This window comes from Sceloporus undulatus, chromosome 8, assembly GCF_019175285.1.
Source record: "Sceloporus undulatus isolate JIND9_A2432 ecotype Alabama chromosome 8, SceUnd_v1.1, whole genome shotgun sequence".
Lineage (NCBI taxonomy): Eukaryota > Metazoa > Chordata > Lepidosauria > Squamata > Phrynosomatidae > Sceloporus > Sceloporus undulatus.
Window position 1 is genome coordinate 7,574,722 of NC_056529.1, and position 5,207 is coordinate 7,579,928.

Here is a 5,207-nt window from a genome sequence, read left to right on the forward strand (position 1 = left end):
TTTGTCCTTCACACTATTTTTTAAACAGAAAATATCTTACCAAAAAGTGTTACATTTAAACTAAGATTAACTGAAAAAATTAAATGCACAAAATATCTTCTGACTGAAGCATGCAGTGGTCTTGAAGGGAGACGAAAAAAAGGTCACAGACATGCCCACACACAGCATCTCACATCACTGCTGAAAGAAGATGCAAAGGCATCAGCCATGTGACCAACTTCACTGATAACCTTGATTGCATGAAACAGCTAAAGTACAGCTTGCTGAAAAGCTGCCGTTACAAAAAGCTTAATTAAAATCAGTGGGAGCAATGAGATGTCAGTAATAATTAAGGCTGTAAGAAAGCAAAAACAAAAAGCAGGGAAACTTAAAGGGCAACTATAATGGGCATATAATGAAGATCTGGGGATGGAAGGTTGTGGTTCACAGGGGGAGCCTGCAAAATGCAAAAAGTCCTCACTATTTTGATCAGCTTCCATAGGCTCTTAGATTTCTACCCCTGCTTTCACTGTCAGTATTAAGCACTGTATACTGAGGAAGAGGAGGAGGACCTACTTTTCCCCAGCATGGGTCTCAAATAATTAAAATCAAGTCCACTAGAAAAGAAAAACAACAAACAGAGGCAATATTGTTGTTACATGTCTTCACATTATTTTGAAATGATCATTCCCTAAGAAAACTCTGGATGCATCTACACTGCAGACTTAATGCAGTTTGACACAGTTTTAACTTCCATGGCTCAATGGCATGAAATTCTGGGATATGTAGTTTCCTGAGGTATTTAGCTTTCTCTGTAAGTGAGCTTTGGTGGAACAACAAGCTACAATTCTCAGGATTCCCTAAGATGGAGCCGTGACAGTTAAATGATGTCAAACTACATCAATTCTGCAATGTGACATCAGCAAGATTTGTCCAGACAAGCCGATAGCTAGGCTGGGGCAACCGGGGCACCGCCATGGGGACTCCAGCCAAAGGGGACCCCAAAGGAGCCGCAAAATGCAGCTCCTTTGTCTGCCACAACAGAGGCGCCATAAGCGGAAATGATGCAAGCTAATACCCCAGCCTGTGTCTGCCAAAAGACTGGTGTTTGGGGAGCAGTGGTGCCATGGTCTCCTTAAGTTGTCATCTGGTACAGCACACACACAAACACACACACACACACACACACACACACACACACCACCACCACCACCAGTTGTGCCCCTGCACTATATAAATTTATAGAAAATCAGATTTGATGATGGAAGAAGCAAAGTTTAAGTATGAATAGCTGAAGCCAAAGGCTACACAAAGCTATTTCGTTACATTTTTTTGTTATTAACTGGAAGATTAAAGGCAGCAGAAGAGGAAAGCTGTATGATCAAACTGAAAGCAACAGATCCTGACATGGAAAATCCTACTTCTTTTATAATGAAGCCCTGTATTTGTGCTGTGATCAAAGGGAATCACAGTTTGAAAGCCAGAATTATCTTTGAACCATGTGGTGAATTCAAAATGTTTAGTTGGTGATGCATCCTAAACACTGGAAACTGGAAACAGATACTCTGACTTTCCGTTGGATATGTGCTTCTGCTCCACTTCTCCTTCTCCTCTACATAATTCTGTCCCCAATTAATTTGTAAAATCAACATTTTATTGCAGTTCATGTCATGCACCATTAAAGAGGGATTGGACCTAATCTAAACCAACCAAAGGTTGTTTTTTTTTAAACCTGTTAAGACTATATATGGAATATCTAGTACCAGTGATAGTACCTTTAAATACCAGATATTGTGTGGTAAAGCCCACAGAGAATATCTGCATATATTTATATATATGCAGAAAATGGAACTTGATGCTGGGAAAAGAATGGCTCTCAAGTCCCAGTAAGCCACCCCAGACTCTTAAAAATGGTTGAAATTTTTAAACATTGTACTAACCAAAAATATGATGGTTTAGGCCATTCCCAACCCCATACTCATTAATATCACATCTCCAAAAGAAGTGGTACATTTGCAGCAGAAATGAGGAAACATGCATCCTTCCCATATAACATGCAGGGAAGAGTAAGGAGAGGACACTTGGCCTGTTCCCCCTGCATACTTGCACACCCCAATATAGAAATTTCTAAATATAAGTGTGCTCTACATTTGTGTCTCAAATCTGTATATCCATCAGGGAATTCAATGTTCAATCTGGTTCCAGAAAGCTAACAATATTACCACTGAAATTCCTAACTCTCTCTGACTTATGGGTAGACTGTGATCAACACCACAGGGAAACTCTGTTGCAGAAAACATCTGTAGAGCAGTTAAGTAAAGCTGCAGCCAAGAGTTAATGAATATGTAGACTGGTGTCTCTAGTGTGGCTAAATTTAATTATATAGTACATGAAAGCATTTAATTTTATGAAGATGAATATAGTATCCCTTGCAATCGAAACACCAAAGTCCTAAATTTTGCAGAGTTAATGTGCCTCAAAATCGGTTCGTCCCCCAGCCATTCAAGTAGGACAAGAGAAAGACAATATCAGATTCAAAAAGGAATTAATATCCACCCTATCATGTGACAACAATAATCTCCCTTGAGTTTCAGAGCAATTGAAACAAAAATCCAGGCACATCATACCTAATCTATTATATTTCTACTCGTGGATCACCATCTCTCTGAGACAAGACAATATGAAGGGGCATATCAGATTCAGAGCTTCCAATGGGATTTAGGTTCACATAACAAAACAGAACTAGGAAATCAGAAATGAGACATTACAACATTGACATTACCTAGTTTATACCCATATATTAGTGTCTGTCTCTTTTTTTTATCTAGTGTGGTTATAAAGTTTTGTGGAACAGGCAAAATCAGAAAGAAAGTGAGGGAGGAGGCCAGAGCAGATGAGCAGGAAACAGTGGTTTGATCCTGCTTTTTCCAAAAGTTGGTCAAAATCCCACTGCCTACACAGCTCACTTCCAAGGTGGGCCAAATGTACATGGCCCAACCACATAGCACTGTTTCAAACCCTGTCACTGGATATTTTTGTTGTTGTTGCCTCCCCATCATTGCACAAATATACCGTCAATGACCCCCAAATACCTCCCATGTCTGCCCAGTTGCCATCCCGTTGAATGGCTGCACCTTTGGTCACACAATGATGCTCCACCTGTTCCTGATATCAGTGTATTAGTGCTTTTAGAAGAGCATCTGTCTCCATGCATTACCATCTGGAATCTGCCTGAGAGATAGGAATCAAATCACTGCAATGCAGTGTCCCTGATTCCCAAATCTCCCAAGCATGCCAGAAGGATACCATAGTCGATGGTATCCAAGACTGCTGAGAGGTCCAAGGGCACCAACAGGCTCACACTTCCCCTGTCCATGCCCAGATAGAGATCATAAGTTAAGGTGACCATAGCAGTCTCAGCTCCGTATCCTGCCCTAAAGCAGGTTTGAAATGGATCTAAATAATCCATTTCCTCCAAGACATCACAGAGGTGCAGACATCGCAGGAAATCTGATGATAAAGTAACAGATCTTCTGACTAGGATAAGTGCCTATTTGCCTCCACATATGTGCTATTTGTTTAATTATAAATTAAATGAAAGAGATACAAGCCAGTGTGACGTAATGGTTTGAATGTTGGATTAGGGCAATGGAAAAACAGTTATCCCCATCACCATGTGGACAGAAGGGACTAGCAGGATGCCAGAGGGTTCTATCGAGAGTGTGGAAATGTCTCCTTCTTTGGAGGTTTTTAAACACAGGCTGGATGTCCATCTGTTGGAAGTGTTTTGATTGTGTATTCCTGCATGGCAGTGGTTTGAATTGAATGGCCCTTGTGATCTCTTCCCACCTTATGGTTATATGATTCTATGTATTTAACTGTATTCCCTCCTGGTATGCAATATTATAAATAAATCACACAAAGAGAAAATTTAAAGTCAAGGCTCTGAGAGTTGGGGGAGAGCTATATTTTGCACACGGGCCATGCTAATCTTCTCTGTATCGTTCCAATTTTAGTATATGTGCTGCCAAAGCGAACACATATTTTGGAGAAGTATCTTTGGATGAACTCTATCACTGTATACTCTTTAAATATGTCTAGCATAGAATCAGCAATCACATCAGTGGGACTACTCAGAAACAAATCAGTCTTGGTTTGTAAATTCTGAATACCATTCCTTTTTCAATTTTTATCTGCCTTTCCTTCTTCTCGTATATTAATTTGTATAATTCAGTGCTCTTTTGTCTGGTTTGATATTTCTTTCCTTCAGTTTGACCTCTGGCACTTTCTTTCATTTATTGTTGCCTTTTATGCAGATTGCTCATGCGCCTGTGCATCCAGTTCAGTTCCCACTTGCTCCTTAGCACTTTTTCCTTTGGCCTCAGTTCAACTCTGTTGGCCTCTTGCCGCATTTTTCTCCTTCCTTCTATAGCCTGTAACCTTTCCTCCTTTCCAGTCTTTGAAAACAACCAGGTATATATGGACATCGCAACCACTGCTAGATAACCTTAATTTCAGCACCTTCATTGGATGCAATCTGTTTCCGGGCACAGATTTATCCAAAACTGTGGAGGGAGTCAAATAAGGAAACTGAGCAGTACAAACCTATCTATGTGAGCGGTTTTGCTAGCCATTGCTATCAAGCATCATTTTCCTTCAAATGATATCCCTTCCTTTCCAGAATATTCATAGCGAGGGAAAGAAACATTTCTGTGATGGCTTGATATGATGCCACTGGGTATTCTTATGAAACCATAGTGCAGTGAGATGAAGAGGAGAAATCAAAGTCCTCTTCTTTCAGGTGACCTTTTTCTGGAGAAAATATTGTAGGCGGGTCAGATGAACAGTGCTCACTAGAAGACAGGCCTGGCTGTTTTCCCATTTTTAAAAATGTCAGGTAATAAAGAAAGGATTAATTTAAGGCCCAGTTCTCAATGAAGTCATGCGTAATTTCCTACCAAAGCTAAGCTAAATATGTGTTCAGCAATCTGCACTGGAAAAATTCAATAGGGATAACTATTCTGCATATGCCAAAGGCCATATTCAGTTGGTGGAAATACAAGAAAGGGCCTTTGCACTGTCTGCCTCCACATTGTGGAACTCCCTCCTTGGAGAAGCTAGAATTACACCCTCCTTCCTATCCTTCCATTTTCAGGCAAAAAGAAAATATTTTATTCAGACTGGCTTTTCGAACTGAAGGCTTCTAAGAAAGGGCTGAAAGTGGTGCA

The 5,207-nt window shown here is 40.3% G+C and overlaps 1 pseudogene; it reads right to left on the reverse strand.

Moving 5' to 3' along the window:
* Positions 1 to 3,949: 3,949 nt before the first annotated feature.
* On the reverse strand, positions 3,950 to 4,019 carry LOC121914985 (annotated as a pseudogene).
* Positions 4,020 to 5,207: the final 1,188 nt, after the last annotated feature.